Raw genomic sequence first — 19,802 nt, 5'->3', positions numbered from 1 at the left:
TGAGAGGTCCTGATACCATTAATGCAATAACTGCAAAATAAAACTGACTGGACTGCAGATTGTTGTGCTCTGCCCTCATCCTCTCTGCAGCTTTTCACACCTACTTCTGACAAATACTTGAGAGATTGATAAATTTGTTGGAAAAACACCTGATTGGGCCAACAGTAGTGTTACCTGACTAACAGACTCTGTGGGTAGTGTCAAAAGACAGAGCTTCAGTTAAATTCCTCTTAAGCCGAGTTCAGACTGCACGATTTTAGCCCCGATTTTGGCTCGCCGACAGGTTGAGAAATCGCAGACAAATGCCCGAAATCACAGGCAAATCGGTGCTCGTTCACGCGAGTGACAATCACGCAGTGTGAATGAGCAAAGACGTGTTCTGAGAGAATCGCCGACACCCGTGAGATATTTGGCATGCTAAATATCTGGACCTGTCGGCGATTCAAAATCCTGCAGTGTGAAAAGTGTTCTGACCGAAAACGACATCGGCGATGACCGACAGCCAATGAGAGACCAAGATCAGAGCAGCGGGGAGTTCGGGGAGGAGTTATAGACCACAACATCAACAAGCATGGCTTCATTTCAGATAAACATTACAATTATATCAAACAGAAACAAAGCACAAACATATGCTTGACCATCCGCAACAGCAGCACATTGAAAAGTTATTTATTTACCTCCAACTCTCGTTGCAGAAGACACAATCCACAGTCTCCCCAACCATTTCCTCCTCCATATTCTTCTTTTCTTTTTCTTGTTTTCACTGCAAATCAGCGCACAGGCAATTTGTATTGCAAGCTTCTTGCGGGCTACCGTTTTTAATAATAATAATAATAATAACTCCGGTCTTGCACGAATGATATCGCGTTGTTTCCTTGTCACATCTTGCGTGTGTTTGGTTGTGAAACGTAGTTTGCGTGCCAGACAGAGTTGTCGGCGATTCTTCCTATTGTAAAGTCATGCAGTGTGAAACCTTCTGTCGCCGATACATCGTGCAGTTTGAACACAGCAGCGACTGAATGCTGGCCAAGATAGTCATGCAGATCATTTAAAATGATTGATTGATGATCTGTTAGAGTGAAGGAACGAGTCTTGTCTGATGTTATGCTTGTCTGTTTTTGTTGATGTTTGATGTTGTTAGTCTGCACGTGTCTGTCTGATCAGGACATATCCTTTCATCCTCACACGTCACTGCCTTGTCATACAGTGAAATCCAATAAAGTAACTATTCACATTGACTGAGCATGGTTCTTGCGCACAGCCAACAGAAACCAACACAATTCCACCTAAAACTTTAAAAGGGACCTATAATGCCCTTTTTACAAGATGTAATTTAAGTCTTGGGTGTCCCCAGAATGTGTATGTGAAGTTTCAGCTCAAAATACTCCACAGATCATTTATTATAGCTTGTCAAATTTGCCCCTATTTGGGTGTGAGCAAAAACACGCCTTTTTGTGTGTTCCTTTAAATGCAAATGAGCTGCTGCTCCTGGCCTGTTTTCCAAAAGAGGGAGGAGCTTTATCAGCTCACGCTTTAGTTGCTCAATAACAACAAAGCTGCCTTAAAGCATTTTACACAGCCAAAATGACAGTTGTTGGTAATGGTGTTCAGCCTTAAATTGATCAAACCGGAGTTGGACACTAATCGAGAGACTCAGGAAGAAGTTGTAACTTTTAGAATGCAACTGGACGTTTCTGAATGGTTTGTGGATAAATTTATGTAGTTGCTGTGGAGTTGATTCAACTAGCACGCGTTAATTTGACTAGCATGTGCCATCATGTTAATATTTTTTGTGCAAATCCAGCATTGAATTGACCCTCATTTGTGAAGCAGTCCGGCGTAAAATGACAGCATGCCAACAACACTCTACTACAACAACTCTTCCTCATCGCTAAAGCAGCCCTATGTGCCCTCTCCCCCTTTGTTGCGTGTTCTCAAGCGCAGGGTTTATGTAAACTTTAGGGTTAGTGATGTCACTAACCCAGGAAGAAGCTCGTTGTAGTCCCTACTAGCCATTTGTTGTAGTCTTTAAACAGCAAGTTCTCCCTTCGCATTGAACTTTGAGCGTCGTAACTTTGCAGATGTTGTTTATGCTCTAACAGCAATATTACACAATAACTAGAGTTTAAAAAGTTAAAGCATAATCAGTCACCCCTTTAACACTACTCTTTTGATGGCGTGCCAGCATTGGTATTTAAAATAAAGAGAAATATCCCAAAGACTTGATCAATTATTTAATAAAAAACAAGCAGTCTACAAGTAGCTTAGAATAAAAAGGACTAATCTATTGGATATTTCTCTTGAATGTCCTTGTAGAAATGTATGAGCAGCTATGGTAAAGGAACTATAAATGTGTTTTTCTTCATGGTTGGGTGGGGCCTCCTGTATCTATATGCTTAAAATAATGAAGAAACAAAAACAAAAAAAAAAACAATCACAATGCAGGTATTACAGACTGACAATCAGGGCTGTCATTTAACACGTTAACTTAATGTGATTAAAAAAAAAAAAAAACAGAAAGAATAATGGCATAAAAATTTGAATTAATCATGAACCACTGACCAAAGGCAAGTCGCCTCACTAAAACACAAAGAGAGCAGGCAACACAAAAAAACTATAAAACTCAATACAACATATAAAAACCCAGCACCCATGGCTGCCTATGTACACAGACCAACAATTTAAAAATATTGCAATGCAGGATGACAAACTTAGGTTTATATCTCATGTTCAACAGAATAGAAATAACCATTACAAACACTAATGACTTCTAAAGCCACTTTTGTGATGTCTATTCAGTACTTTACTCATCTACCACACCCTTGTAATGTCTTTGTATTAATTTTATTCGAGGGCTTTTGACAGTAAATATTAATATAGACAAATAATTGTGGTTAATATGATTACCGTAATCAATATGATTGACTACACTTTTTAACCAAATGCCACCTACTGAAAATGTATACAAAAAGTTTGAACAGAGTCTGTACAATAAGCGGCATGGGGTGAATTAACGGCAGCAATTTTTGGAGAGCTAAAAGAATAAAAAGTAGGATTTTCAATACAGCGCTCAGCTGTAATAACTGTAAAACATACTCACACAAACCATCACCATCCGAAAACATGAAAACAGATCTGAAGACATATTCATTTACATCCAAATGCCTGATTGACACAAACACCCCCCACCTGTCAAACACTCTCCTTTGTTATCCATCTCCCATCATTTTAATAAGATACGTTGGGTTTGCCATACTTTTGTGAAGTTACATTGCACAACACTCCGACACATTAATTGACTGGAGCTCCGATTCGTCTCTTTACCCTACATTTCCATTCTCTTGCCATTTCTACATACTGACACCATACTATTCAACAGTGTCAATTATTGAATGCAAGATACTGAATATCCAATTGGCCAGAACAAATAGACACAGTGAAATGGCAACTATGCTTTTTAAAAAAAGTCAAATAACAATTTCTGTGGAAAGTGTGCACAGAGATGTTTTGAATTATACTTTAGAGCCCACTTTGGAGACTCTGGTGCTATATCAGCACAAAAATTTTAAACAAGTGATAAAACAGAAAATTTGTTTAGGAAAATGCCAAAACACTATCATCTTCCAGAAACAACTTGTTATGAAGGGATGTTCAACATCACAAACATAATCAATAATAAATACATATCTGCCACACTATTATTATAGTTCAGCTTCTGTGGATAGATTTCCTTTAGTTGATTTTAGTGATTATCAAACCTGCATAAATCTATAAAAATGTCAAAACTTGTTACATTGATTATTTTCTTCAACCATTATGAAATGAAAACACAGTTACAGTTTCCTTTCACCACCTCCTCCTCTTCCAGGAAAAATAAATAGTTGCTGACAAATAAATGTATTGTAAATCTTGCTGTTGAAATCAGCACTGTATTATCAAGTAGGTGGCAAGTACCTAATATTGTAGAAAATTGCCTTTAACATCCTCTCAAGGTTATGTGTGTTTGAAGTGCTTGCATGTTGCAGTAGCTTATGTGAGATCTGCAGCTTTCAGTGAACCTGCAGGTTTCAATGGAGCGTAGAGCAGTAGTATGACCAACACAAGCAAAGTTGCCTAGCATGTCTATAAGCAGCTGAAAATAGCAATAGGCTATGGCAGTTTAGTGCCAAGATTGTGCCAATTTAGTACAGAATTTGCAGTTGCATATTAGGATAGAAGAACTAAAAGGGTAACTGTATTGTTTAATAGTACTTTCACTTCATGTCTCATTTTCTATCATATCCTATCACAGTTATCTAATTGAACCCCAACCGTTCTAGTACCAGGATTTGATCACAAATCTCTCATTTCTGAATACAACGCAATTTATTTCAAACAGGGCTCCGATATGGGCAGTTATATATGTTAGCTAAAGGGTAAACGTACTTTCAGAGCCATTTTCAGCTTTTACTGGGAATGCTTATCAAAGTGACAGAATGGCGTAACCCTGCCATTGCTTTCTGAGCTCAGGTGCAGGTTTGGTGATTCTGCCAGCAGAGGCTAGTGAGGAGAGCTGAGGCACTGTAAAACACAAACACACACACACACACACTCTGACTGCTGGAAGCCAGACAATTAAGGGGATGGAGGACGGGCACATTTGCATACATATTAAAGTGAGACCGTTATAGAAGAGAAAAGAGGGAGCAGGCGAAAGATTGAGGCGGGGTGGTGGTGGTGGTGGGGGGGTATGGGGGGTTGTAGCGATAGAGAGAAGGAGAGAGAAAGAGAGAGAGGGAGTGACTAGAAGCATATGAGCGAGCCTTTCTCATAGATCTCTTTCATCAAAACACACAGGGCCCCGCCTTTGCTTGCGCATAAATCTGCATCTCTTTAACAGGAGGCTTTCTGGTCCTCTCAGTCTGGGCAGCAGAGTAAGTAAAGAAGGTCTGGCACAATAATGGTAAGAGTAGAGATGGCACTGCGGAGCTGCACTGAAGATCAGCAAAAGCACCTGATATCCACAGAATATATTCAACAACATGGTATAACCTCTCTTGTCAAAAATCAAGTTGCTGCACCATTTTAGCCTGGTTCTGATGCCAGTGACGTAATGCAGAAAGTGCCCACTGAATCCTTGACTTAAAGTCACAGGTTGTAGAAATTAGATGATTTGATTTCAAGACTCAGGCTAGTACACTTGGATAGAAGAGGACAGAAGTGTGACCAAGACGCTGAATTCTAAATGAAAACAATAAGTTGCTTTTAATTTCATCATTTTTTCTTATAATAATGTTTTTCAGTGGGCGGACGCGCTATTAAGTTTTACGGCATAATGGAAGATTTACAGTTGTTTTCTGGTGAAAATGAAATCAAAGATTAAGCATTTAGAAATTAATTATGAGTAGAAGATTGTCATATCTAAAACAAAACTAAGGTAAAAGGTCAAAATTTAAGTCCACTCGGGCTGTGAATGTTCATAGTCCAGAGCACATGATACGTCGCTGTAAAGTATTTTTCAGCATCAATCTTTCATGAATATGCCCCAAAATATAAACACAACTACATTTATTACAAACTATTAGAAAAAAAAAAAAAGCTTGTCACTTGTGCAGTACCCTCAAAAGGGAACCCTGTGCCTTATCTCCCCCTAAGGGATGCAAGTTATTACTCTAAATATCCACCCTTAAAAGAAAAAAAGAAATAGTGTCATGTACTCACCCTCATGTCATTCCAAACCCATAAGACTTTTGTTCATCTTCAAAAACTTGAGATGTAACAAAACCTGAGAGGTTCCTGTCCCTACATTGAAAGTGCACACAACCAAATCCAAAAATATCATAAATGCATCATAAAACTAATCCATATCAATCAAGTGGTTTAATCCAAGCCTTGTGAAGGGCTACAATCACTTTGTATGAACATCATATCATTTCATTTGACTTTTTATTATCAAAGCACATAGAGTGCATGAAATAAGGTAAACACAGAATGTTAAACGTTCATACGTTACGCAATGCATTAGAACAAACCTAATTGGTTCTCACACTTCACACACGTTTTAGCTTCCATGCTTACTATGTGATGCGCTTCATGCATGTGAGTCGATTGTTGTTTATATGTGTGAGTAAAAACTTAAATTAAATTTGTTCATCATATAAAGCGAACTCTTCACAAGACTTGGATTAAACCACTTTATTCTGATTTGAAATATGAGACTGCTATATTGTGACAAAATCAAGTGTAATGGATTATTGAAAATGACAAAATATAGGGTGAAGACTTTGTTTTATACATGGGTTGTTGACTGGATTTTAAATGTTGCACACAAAAATAACAATATTAATAAAACAATATTACAAAAATATTAATTAGGTACAATAGGTTTATTTAACATGTAGTAAGAATTAGTCCAGAAAAGTAATAATCAAATGTATTATTAAAAATTGCATAGTCTTCACTGTATGAATTAAATGTAAATTTATTCTTATTAAAGCTAAAAAAAAAAAAAAGGTATTCAGTCAAGATCAGTAAGTTATTTTTTCTTGTTTGGTTCACATTATGACAGAGGTAGGTATATTATGCTGCTGTCACTTTAAGAACAAACGCATGGATCTATTATACTGAAAAACACCCGGTTTACACACAAATGTTTACTTTCACTTGAGACATAACCAGCTGTGTTTACATGAGTACTCCACACAATGGCCATTTTGACATAATTGTGTGTGTATTTGACCAGTATAAGACATGAAAGAGAACTGAATTCACGATTGCATGCTAAATGATGCGGCTTTCTGTGCACTCGCTTATGCTGTCAGTCAGCAAGAGCACCACACCAAGTTCCTTTTTTATAGGATATATTGTGCTTATAACTCTTTTTAACATCAAGATCGTCCCACTCTTTATATTCTCATTCATGCATTTCATCACTCTTCAGTCAATAGAGCTATATATTTGCATACCACGATATACACAATACAGCAAAATTTCTAACGATAGACATTTTATAACGTGGTAATAATATATATTGTCATACCACCCAGCCCTAGTTAGCAAAAAGATCTATAAAATGGATTTAAAAAAACAGATGGATGTTATTAAAATATTCAACCTACAGTAACAGCTAGGGGTAGATAAGTTACAAAGTTGCCCCTTTTGAGGGAACAAGCTTTTTGTATATCTAAAGGTACATATTTTGCACTTTTTTCTGACAGTGCAGTTGTGTGAAACTTTTGGCACAATATATATGAAGCAACAGAGAAGGCATAATCACTTTGTAATTGTCTTGAACCATGTAACTAAGGTAGGGTCTGCAGTATGAAGTGCTGTTGCCGTCTTCTCTCCTCCACAGTAACGGTTGCCGTGGAGGCTGCAGTTGATGGCTATAACAGCAGCTGTCGCTGCAATGCACTCTGCAGCCCATGAGGAGCAAAAGAGAGAGAGAGAGAGAATGTCGGAGCAGCAGATATAGAGTGAGAAAAGTGGCAGAACTGGTGAGAGAGAGAGGGGAGAATGAGTGATATTTAAAGAGAGCTGGGAGAGATATACCAAGGGAGGGAGGATAGGAGATAGAGAACGAAAGAAGTATAAAAAAATAGGGTTAGAAATAGCAAGCAAAAGAGAACTGCAGGCAGAAAGGGACTGCAAAGGAGAGAGAGGGACAGAAAAATGCAGTGGGAGCTGGTTTAGATTGTAATGAGAGAGGCCCTGCTTCGCTATGTCAAGCTGAACTTGCTCCACCACCTCCAACCTCCACAATCACACATCACACACATTCCAGCCTAACCTCAGAGGCCGTGAGAGTGTGCACACGTGTGAGCATTTGTGTAGCTGTGCATGGTTGTATACTTTTTGTGTGCATGTGTGTGTTTTGAAATCCATAGCAGATAAAGCAGCAACACTGAGGTTTCTCCTGTCCGAGCACAGAGGGATACAGAGAAATTGTAGACAAAACAGGACGCGGATGAAGCACGGTTTAAAATGTTCTACCTCAGATTTCAGAGCTTGTCTGTGTCGTGCATCTGTTAGCGTGCCTGTATATCCAGCACTAAACTGAGCCGGGCATTGAGGAAGACTGACGCAAACGAGCAGTGACTAACTATGTAAACACTGCAAAAATAGAGTCACAGCAATAGCCTGGGACACAAGTACGAGGAAGCTTATAAACCGAAAATATACAGACGTGACCATATACCCAACAACACAGAGAAATTCAAAAGGAGAGCAATCTTTTCAAATGCAGGCTCGTTCTTTCATATCCAACTTTGTGTAAAATGAAAACATTAACTAAACTGGTAACAGATAGGTGAAACAGGATGCTTTTATACTTTTATATACTCCAAAATACACACACACGCACACAGAGTGTGAGAGGGAGGGGTGAGTCTCCGGCAGAGTTTCCTGCCACAGGATTTGAAACTAGAGCTCCTTCAGCTGTGGTCTCCTGTTTCCTCTCCCCATTTCCAAACACATTCATACATTGGGATGTAGTTCCGTAGCTGTATCTGTTAGGATCCACGCTTATTAAATATGAGACTTCTCATGTTCATTCAAATTTTGGGAAAGCAAGAATTGTTGAGAAATAGTATTAGTTTGTAACATATTCAGAGTCATTCCAAATTACCATGGGTTTTCTTTACTTGGCCTCTACTCATGCTTATCTGACCCAGACAGTGGCAGGGTCCAGAGCACAAGGACAAATATAAAGACATCAAGCAGATGGGCATCCCACAGCAGCAGAGGTCAGACGAAGTACACTACCGAGAATCTTCTTCCATTTGTAGCACTATTCAGTTACAAACCAGTGCTTTTCTATGGCACATTGATGGTACTAAAACATGTTATTGTATCATTACCATATTCATGCATTACTTTTCAAATGTTTGAATACTTCAGAGCATCCTTGCTGCATAAAATTTATCAAAAGTGATAGTAAAGGCTTCTACATTGTTACAAAAAAAATAATCCTGACAAAAACAAAAAACAAAAAAAAAAACAATGCTACAGCAGTTTCTACATGAATATTAAGCAGTGCAACTGTTAACGACATTGATAATATTTCTTGAGCAGCAAGTCAGCATATTAGAATGATTTCTGAAGAATCATATGACTGAACACTGGAGTAATGTTGGTGAAAATTCAGTTTTGCTATCATAGGAATAAATTACATTTAAATTATATTAAAGTAGAAAAAAAGTTATTTTAAATTATAATAATATTTTACATATTTTTCTGTATATTTGATCAAATAAATGCAGCCTTGGTGAGCATGAAATACTTTTTTCAAAAATATTAATTAAAATTTCCATGTCATGTTAATTTAAAAAGTGCATTCATGCCATTTACATAGTAAACACAGTTCCGGGTTCTACGTCAGAACGCCGGCTCATTATTGGCCAGCTCCAGAGTCAGCATTGTATTTTTGTTTTGTTTTTGCACACAAAAAGTATTCTTGTCACTTCATAACATTAAGGTTGATCCACTGTAGTCACATGGACTATTTTAATGATTTTGCTACCTTTCTGGACCTTGAAAAGGGTAATGAAGTTGCTGCCTATGTGTGGTTCAGATATCTCTTGGGATTTCATCAAAAGTCACTCACACATGACCTGCTGTACACGTCCTGCATGCGGACGGGGTGTGCGAGCCTTTAACCAGCTGTAGTTTAGGCTACAGGTAGGCGCGGCCACCAAAACCTGGTAACGAGCCCAGCGGCTAAATTATTATACAAATCTGCGTTGCATAGATAAACTCTGACGTTATCAATTCTGTTTCTGTATGTTACTGGAGAATTTCTCTCCCTCTGAGTCTGCGTGTGAGATGGAGCAACTCACACTCTGCAGTAGGGTGACCACCTGGCTATTGATCTGTTGCAGGACAGTAGATGTGATTTTGCGGGAAGACTAAATTTACAACTATTACGCTATGTAAATACTGATTTACATTTGTTGGCAAACTTGGCATATGCACCGATTAATGTTTCTGCCAGTGGGTGTCCACACTATAATGTTGCGCTTATTAAATTAAACAACATTAAATCCTAGAGAGAAGACAATTCTAGATTCACGGCCGCACATGCAGGAGGACAAATTTTGAGCACGCAGATGTAATATCTGAGCGATAGCGCGTGCGCGTCCAGTTTTGCGCAAGGAAATCCATCTGTGAGTGGAGAGATCGCTCGCAAATTTGATGCTCTCTCGTTACAATAATGCGCTCTCTACATTTTTCATTATAATAACGCCATAGAACCCGCATTAAATGAACTATTAACGTGAGAAGAAAGTCGTGTCTGAATTTCGCAATTTTGTATTGGTTAAAACAAATGGACAATATCTCGTTTTTTTGTAGGTGCTCAACCATTTCCGTGTGGCGCATGATCGCCACCGTTCGTTGGAAATATTTAACACCAGGATGGATGATTACATGCTTTAAATCATCGATTTGGGCAGCTTTGAGCAGCTCTTGAGGTTCTTATCCAGTATGTGAGATGAAATCCTTGCTGGTGTAGCTGTAGCTCTTTTCACTGTCCACTTAGTTATCATCAGCGGGAAAACCCTCTCTCTATGATTGCGTTGGTTGGGTATTTTCACAGCTAGAATATGACGGCTGCACAAATAGATTTTTAAATGCTCACAGTTTTTATTATATTTCTTACTGTGGTATTGTAATTTCAGGGATGAAAAAAAAATACAGACATAAATGAAATGCGGGACACTACTTAAGTCTTGTGGGACATCCCTTTCGGGATGGGTGGTCACCCTACTCTACAGCCGATTGGAGAGGCTTGTGTTGTTCAATAAATGTTTAATTTAAGCAATTTTCTGTATAATGTATTACTTAACTGTTAATTTTTATGAGATAAAGGGGGAAAAAAAATCGTCCAAACATATTGGCCCAAAAAAATCGGCATCATATATCGGTCATTGGTTGCCCTGATTTCTAAATATCGGCATCAGCCAGAGAAAAACCCATATCGGTCGACCTCTATTTCATATCCATAGATTTTGTTCAAAAATCTCAAGGTTTACTGTTTTTTTTTTTACAATTCTTTTTTTACAATTTTTTACAATTCTTTGATTCTTTGTGTAGGTTTGGTGAAGTGTAATAAAACAAACATCGTCACATGTGTACCTTACTTCTCACTCAGTGGCGGCTGGTGCAAAACATTTTTTTGGGGGGGTGGCGCAAAAAAAAAAAAAAAAAAAATTCAGGAATGAATAGGCTAATTGTTAAATAACCATTTAACAAGTGATATAATAATGTATCATTAGCTTATCTAAAACATGGTAAATTCAGTATTTAAAGCATGCCATAGCCAGCCCTATGGCATGCTTTAAATACTGAATTTACCATGTTTTAGATAAGCTAATGATATAAAAAAAAAAAAAAAAAAAAATCTGTATTTAATTAAAAAAAAAAATCTGTATTTAATTAAAAAAAAAAAAAGTTAGTTCACATCCTGCCCAATATTTTCCTAGAAACAATGTTCATACTGAAGGCTATAAAAACAAACATGAATGTAACTGTGTAGTATATGCTATATTATGTGCAAAAAAGGGTCCAAATCACAGGTCCCTAGGCTCATTATCTGGGCTATATTCTAAAATTTGAAATGAAAATGTTTTTTTTTTTAAAGCAGAAGTTAAATACACTAAACTAAAAATGAAAATAAATAAACGCTAAAGAACAGACCAGTTATTAGGCTATTTTGATTAGGCTACCCTACAACAGTCACTTTACACAGTTACAGCTATCATACAAATACACTTAGTTGTAGGTTCGAAATTCTACATATGGCATAATTATGTTCGCCAACAAAAACAAACAAATTTTCAACAACAAATATTTTTAGCAAAATGTATTTTACTCAGAATTATTGCGCTCTATTGAACTCAGTCTGTCTGGCGCGCTCTTTCACGGAAGTTTGTGTTTGCTGAAGGCTCGTCCACTCGTCGACTGCAAAATGGAAATATTTCCTCGACTTTCTAATATTTATTTTAGATGGAAAATATATCTGTGAAAAGTAAATTATGCACTGAGGAAATTATTGGATGTCACTTCAGCTTAAAAAAAATATTAATAGAGGTATGTTTGTTTCCACCAATCACTGAACAACTTAAGGTTACGTATGATGACGAAAGAACGTTAGTGCGAGCCCTTCCGAAACCCATAGAGATTGCGTTGCAGTGCCTGCAGTTCGAAAAAAAGGTTCTTTGAATGGAGGTCTATGGAAGCACTCGGGGCAATTCTCAGCCAGAGTGAAATCGCCCAAAAAGAGGCGGTACTCCACAGAGCGTGACTCGACGCTGATTGGACTATATCCAGAGGCAGAACAAACAGTCTAGCAGTGACAGCTAGTGTAACTCTGTGGTTGAATGTTATTGAAAAATCCATCCCTTTTTGTCACTTTGGTGGTGCGTCGCCCTATTGCCCTAATGAAGAAACCGCCCCTGTTCTCACTGCTGCTTCCTGATGGTTTAGAGGACAATTATTCAGAGTCTCCCCCTGTCGTTTAAAAGAATAGTACAAACACCTCACATCCTTTGGGGAGGTGAGCGCAGTCAGTGGAGGCTCGCGGTGCTGAGATAGGCAAAAGTATAAATAAGGGTTTAGACTAGATTCTTTTCGCTAGATTCTGAACTCTACTGGAACTTTTGACTACATTTTGAAATTTCTGTATGCCTTGAAATCCATGGAATGAGACTGTTGCCTCCAGCTTGCACATTAGTGTCAAGGCACATGATTGAAGCATTGAATGGATTCTAACACCTCATTTCTCTCCACGGGTTTCACTGAACCATCCAATGCTTGAACATTTTAAACCTCCTCAAGAATAAAATGGTGGTTTGGAGCAACAGCATCAACCCAGGAGGAGTAATATTTAGTTACAGGACCTCTTCACTTAAAACAACTGTGCACTTCTCAACACAACTCAATCTATTTAATTACATCTATTCATTTAAGTAGCTTGACAGAGTAACAACTGGCTCAACCAATGACTTTGAAATGAGGCTATCTGTTTTTCTGACCCATGTAGGAAAGGGGGCATGTTTAAGAAACCTGTTTGAAAACCAGCAATTCCATTAATGGCACTTGTCCAGAAATTATACATTTCACCTTTATATTTACTATGCAACTACCATTGCAATAGCTATCATTTATACACTTAGCTAAGTTGTTGGTAAAGGAAGAACAGATAAAAGATACAGGATAGTGTTGGGCAGAAAGGGTTCGCATAGTCTCAAGCTGTTTGGTTATGCCAACCATCACTTCAGTTAATCAGAATTTAAACCAATTTAAAGAATTAGTTTTCCCAAAAATGAAAATTCTGTCATCATTTACATATGATGTGAGGGTGATGAATGACTTTCTTCTGTGAAACATAAAAAAGAAACATGTTGATAACCACACCTTTGAGACATTGCTCAAAAAATCTTTTGTGTTCCACAGCAGAAAGTCAGTCATACAGGTTTGTAACGGCATGAGAGCGAGTAAATAATTACAAAATTAGCATTTTTTATGTGAGCTATACTTTTAAAAATGTAAACTTCTCAACTAACTCTTTCTAGTATTTCTGGGAACAATAAAATAAATACATATATGTGATACATTTTTAATGCAGGATGTAAGAGAGGGAGAATTCCATCAGACCTCAAATCAGTCACTCTCTTTCAGCCTAGTCAGATACAGAGGAGCTTTGTGAGACCTGCATCACTCAGACAGAAGGGAACCTTGTTTGTGTCTTATGTAAAAGGTCGAGGGTCATCACAGGCCAAAAGGACAGGGAGCCCTAAGAAAAAAAAATGCTATTTTCCATAATTCTGGTTGATTTGTATATATTCTCTGTAAAATATTCTGCTAATTGGAACCAGATTGAATATGGGGGGAAAAACAGCACAAACTAGCATTTGGTGCCCTTTAATGATGCAATCAAGTTTCATATGTATAAAGAATAAATGCTAATAAGTATTTTTCTACTGTGCTAAATAGGTTACGAATTTGTAGAAACACACATCAGTCTCTTTTCTTATACAAATTAGTTTCACTAATGCTAAAGCAGAAGTTTATCCTGCTTGGGTTATTCCTAAAGTCTTGCCTGAACACATTTTTATTATAATGGACGTGTAAATGGCTGATCATGGCTATCACATTCAGCTTCAAAGGTCTATGTTTTTGGTGCTTCAGAATGAACCGCTTGTCTATCCTGTTCATCCCATAATAGGTTCCACAGGCTGTGCCACAGAAATAGGAGGCCCCTTCTTTCCCCTTACTTTAACTGGAGCTGGAGAACCAAGGGACCCTCAACATCCTTCTTTGTTTCTCTCAGAAAAAAAAAGAAGGAAATAGAAAAAAAAATGGAAATGGAAGCAGCATGTGGAAAAAACAACAGAATTTTCTGATGACTAGTGAGAGGTATACAGGAAGAAGAGGATTAAAATAAAGGAAGGGTAATTTAGAAATTAAACAAAGAGTCAAGATCCTATATAGATGGTTAAAAAAATCGGCATTGAAACTTAAAATTAAAAGCTTACTCGTACTTATTCATGGAACAAAAATAATATCATTACTACAACAATACTTACCATGTTAACATAACAAGAATGCTTAAAAACTCTGGAATACTTAATCATTTCTGATCTATTGTTCAAAATGACAGTTTAAAATAAATTGGACAAATTTATTTTTTAACTAAGTTTCTTAAAGCAGAGGATATAAAAAGGCCTTTCCAACAGAAATCAATAATTTCAGTTCATTTTCATCATCAACTTAAGTCATCCACGTTCTGCTCTCTCTCTCTCTCTCTCTCTCTCTCTCTCTCTCTCTCTCTCTCTCTATCCATATGTGTCAAGTTAAACATATGCACTTAGTGTGTTCCTTGTTCCATACATCTGCTAAGCATATGAACAGGCCTGGGCCCACAACAACCATGGATGTTTGCCATACAGTCAATCTTCAACTCAGATCACGGACAAGTGCTCTCAAAAATGTCTCAAAAAATGACTAAACTAACCATAAAAATCTACTGTTCAGAACACTGCAATCAGTGTTGGGGGTAATGCATTACAAGTAACTTTAGTTATGTAATCAGATTACTAAATTTACAACAAAATATCTGAGTTACTTTTTCAAATAAGTAACGCAAGTTACTTTGTTTTCCCATTTATTGACTGACACCTCTCCTCATGTTAAGAGAAATCGGGAGTAAGCGCAGAGGTGTTGTGTGCGCTGTGTAAACATGATGGTTATTGTAGTTCTAGGCTAAATGTAAGCAGGCATTTACTCATCTCACTTGCACAAAAACAGATTCAGTATTCACTAAAACGAATAATGGTAAAATGCAAACTCAAAATTTTATGTAAAACTGCAATAATTAAATATGTTAAATTGCACAAATATACATGTATTTAATTTCACTTCATTAACCAAAGTCTTTGCTGCTGATCTTCAATGATCCAATTCAACCATAATATTAAGCAAAAAATACTTTAGATTAAGATCACGTTTGCTTCGTTTTTTTTTTTTTTTTTTTTTTTTTTTTTTTTATTGCTGAGGAGTGTTAAACTTTTTCTCCTGTGTCCTATTGTTCTGCAGCATAGCTAAAAGGTTTGTTTGAGCTGTACCCTTTACTCTACAGATGTGAATTTGCATTTCCTACAGCCTGAGCATCATTCATTTCACTTTTGGTGTGAAAGGGCCTTTTTCATTTGCCAAAATACAACTTTTTTGTTGTTATTAAAAAACAAACAAGAAAGCCTAGTCCAGATGAGAAAAAGTAATGCACAAGTAACATAACAGATTACTTTCCATTAAAAGTAACTGACAGTTACTTTTTTACTTTTTTAGGGAGGAACAATATTGTAATGCTAAAAGTAACTCTCCCCAACATTGGCTGCAATGTGGAATATACTAATACTGGCCAGGACTAAACACTTTGCTTAGTGGCTGGCAACAAATCTTTTTGATATATTGGAGACATTTAAAGGCATTTTAACTAGATATCTATGAGAATAATTCTACCGTGGCTGGTTGATTTACATGTCAGTCAGACGGTCTCTTCCTCTGGGTGGTTCTTGACCTGAATAAGCTACAATGAGGACCAGACTTTACAGTCCAAGATCTGGTTATGTAAAAGCATTGTTATGGAGATTATTATGCAATAGATTTTTTTTTATTGTTTATATAAAAACCTTAACTTTAATTGTATGAAGCGACAAGAACACATTGTTGAATAAAGTTGTTATTTTTGTTTGTTTTTTGCGCACAAAAAGTATTCTCGTCGCTTCATAAAATTAAGGTTGAACCACTGTAGTCACGTCGACTCTTTCAACGATGTCTTTAGTACCTTTCTGGACCTTAAAATTGGTTGTGAAATTGCTGTCTATTGAGGAGTCAGACAGCTATTGGATTTCAGTAATATATTAATTTGTATTCTGAAGATGAAATGTCTTGCGGGTGTGGAATGACATGAGGGTGAGTCATTAATGACAGAATTTAAATTTTTGGGTGAACTAACCCTTTAATGCACTTATCCGCATTCATGGAAAACAGCAGCTTGGACATTCTTATAGATGATTCATTTTGTGTTCCAGAGAAGACAGAAAGCCATACGGGTTAGAAAAGATACGAGGATGGGTAAACAATGACATAAATGTATTTTTTGAGTGAACTATTCCTTTAACATCTATGAACTTTAAATCAAACATTGCTTTAACAATTCAGTTTTTATCCCCTCATTTCGAGTGTTTTTTTTTTATTCTGTCCTCCTGCTGTCGGCAATAAATCTGCATGTTGAGCGTTTAAAGATTAATGTTTCTCTCTCTCTGCATCTCTCCCTCTCCCTCCCACCCTCTCTCTATCCGTTCCTGCATTCTTTCTTCGTTTCAACACCCCGGCAGTACCCTCACGTATGCATATGTAAATGGCTCTGCCTCTGAGCCGGTGGAAGTAATTGTATGCATTTTTAACTGGCCAATCGACTGACAGATAGGCATAGATTGTCTCGTCTACCTCTCTTCCTCTCTCTCTTTCTATCACATTCTCCCTCACGCAAACACACACACACACACACACACGCACACAGTGATTTTTTTTTTATTATTTTTAGCTCTGTGCCTCCCCCTCCAGATGCACAGAAATCATTATGTAGTGGTGGTCTGCTATAGGGCGATTAGAAACTAGAAATCTCTAGCTTGTTTTCCCCACTAGTGCGATATTCTTAATCCATCTATTTGAGTTCTTTCATGACTTATTAGTTTGCCTGGTTTGATAAACTTCTACATTTTAAAATAAAAAAGACATCAAGTGATCAGAAAGAAACAACCTTTTTTTAACAAATAGTTCACTTGACTTCAACTCTCATTGTGTCTTTCCAAAAATGTGTCTTTCTGTTTTCTGCAGAACACACAGAGAGAAATTCGGAAGACTGTGCCAGTTACTCTTTTCCATACAATTAAGAGACTGGGCAAAAGAACCATAAAAGTCCATTCAACTCATGCACTTTATATTACAAGTCTTCTGAAGCCATGTAGCCTTCTGAGAGAAATAGATAAAATTTTACATTGTTAATGACTAAAAATCTTCCTCTAATTATTGAACAAATCGTTCAGTCCAGATTTGTGATCCAGATCAACAGTTTAATTGAAAACAATCGCAAAAATAATAATTGTAAAAGTTTGGGACAATATGAAAGTGAGTAAATAATGACAAAATTGGATGAACTATAAAATTTTAAAAGTTTTCTACCACACATAAAATAACTCTGTGGCAGCCATAATGCTGTGTCTGCATCCAATTCTGCATTCTAACATTCAACTGACCTGTCGGTCAGTCACTGAATAAACACTTAAAATATATATATATTTTTTTTTCATTTATTAAAAATGTATTAATTTATTAAAAAATTATTTACTGTTGTATATTCTAAGTTACAAGGTGGTACAGCATCTAAAACTTGTATTATTGCCTCATAACATTAGGATTCAGATAAGGATTCCGCATTTGGTTGCAGCTCTGCCTTACAATGTTAACTTACATTTATAAAGTACTATCCATGTTAATATAATATGCATGCATTTATTTATGGCTTTTATGGGGTTATTAAGTAGACCAACTTGCTAGTAGTCGTCTTTCGGAGTGATTCAATACATTCACACTGTGTGGTTTAGAAGGTAGTGTCATTACTTTGAGTAATTTGGACCCTGAATGAAAATGAATAGCATAGCAATGATTTAACTTTGCTTATGGCACACCAAATCTGGATACAAATCAAATGGCTTGGTGCTTCTCAGTCCATTACAAGCACTCTTGAAATTCTGAGCCATTTATTTCTCTACTGCCATAGAATCAGTCTCTAACTATCAGTAGATGAACAGCAATAATGACTATAACAGATTAACAATGCCTCAATTTTCTATTCCTTCGATGCTGTTGTAATTTTTAGTTTTGTGACACAAATAGTGTCAACTTCCATGACAACAGAAGACATGTTATAATGCTCATGTATGTAATTATTGTTTTCCAGTTTCTTTGTCAAATGAACAGCTTTTTGTGGAAGATGACTGCATTCAGAAGAATTCTTCTGATTATAGGGATGGATATGATTTAAAAGTCATATTAGAAAACTTTGGTAACTTACTAAACCTGATTTTGATACTATGAGGTATCTAATATGTTACTGAATGATATATCAGCACCAACACTGGAGTTAACTTTTTACTTTGGGCCTTTTAAGATTGGTTGTGTCATTTAAATACATTGTTTACTCAAGAGAACACTCTTAATAACACTTCCTGCTCGTTTTCAGGACCAGTTTCTGTTTGGGAGGATATGCAGAAGTCAAAGATGACTCCACTCAGACTATCAGAATCACTTCATGTCCCAGTGCACTGTCATGGCTGACGTTGCTTTAGGACATTTTTCTGATAATCTCTCCTGTTCTGCCCTCTTTCTCTTTTTATAACTCATTCTCTATCTTCTGAACATGAACAAACTTGAAAAGTTATCAGAGAGCCTGGGTTGTATATATAAAATGACTGTTTCAGAAAGACTATCACATAGCACTGGTTCCTCTTTGTTATTTTCTACAATTCATATAAAACAACCATGTTCATATTTGAAACGCTGTACATACAGCTTACATATCTAGCAAAACATTTGTCCACGGAATTCAAATTGAGGTTAAAAACAATGCTTTATGGAGATTTAAAAAAGGTGAAAAAAATACAATTATTTTATTGCACAAAAATAATTTGTAAACAGCATATAGAATGCCATCTCTTTGACACTGCTTCACAGACACTGATAGAAAATTTAGGAATAAAATCGAAAATGGTGTTGGCTGTAGGCCAAATGTGATTATAATGCAATCTGTACATATCCCAGAGGAAGTGCACATTGTAAGTCTAATTTGCCGAAAATGATTTGGACAAGTTACACATGTTGTGTGGGCAATTGTGGTGCTCAGTGACTAAAGTTCATCACATTAACTTGCAAGTTTGGTTATCAGGGTATCAGACATTCTTAATAAAATACCACTTAGTACTTGATATATGACTGCTAATCCATTCAGATGCCTTAAACAGACGTTCCCAGATATGCCTACAGCTTTTGGTGTAAATTAATAATCTCACTCATGACTCCACAATACATGTATATATATATTATATATATAATTACAGGATTTGGAATTTGCTAAATTCACAGTCTATAGCATTCCACATAAAATGAAAATAAATTTATGAAATATAAAGAAGTACATATAAATCAAGTACAAATTTCTATATGACATTTCAAACATATCTATCTGCCTGTACGTAAGGACT

This window comes from Chanodichthys erythropterus, chromosome 13 (assembly GCF_024489055.1).
Source record: "Chanodichthys erythropterus isolate Z2021 chromosome 13, ASM2448905v1, whole genome shotgun sequence".
NCBI lineage: Eukaryota > Metazoa > Chordata > Actinopteri > Cypriniformes > Xenocyprididae > Chanodichthys > Chanodichthys erythropterus.
Note: the sequence above shows the minus strand (reverse complement) of the source record.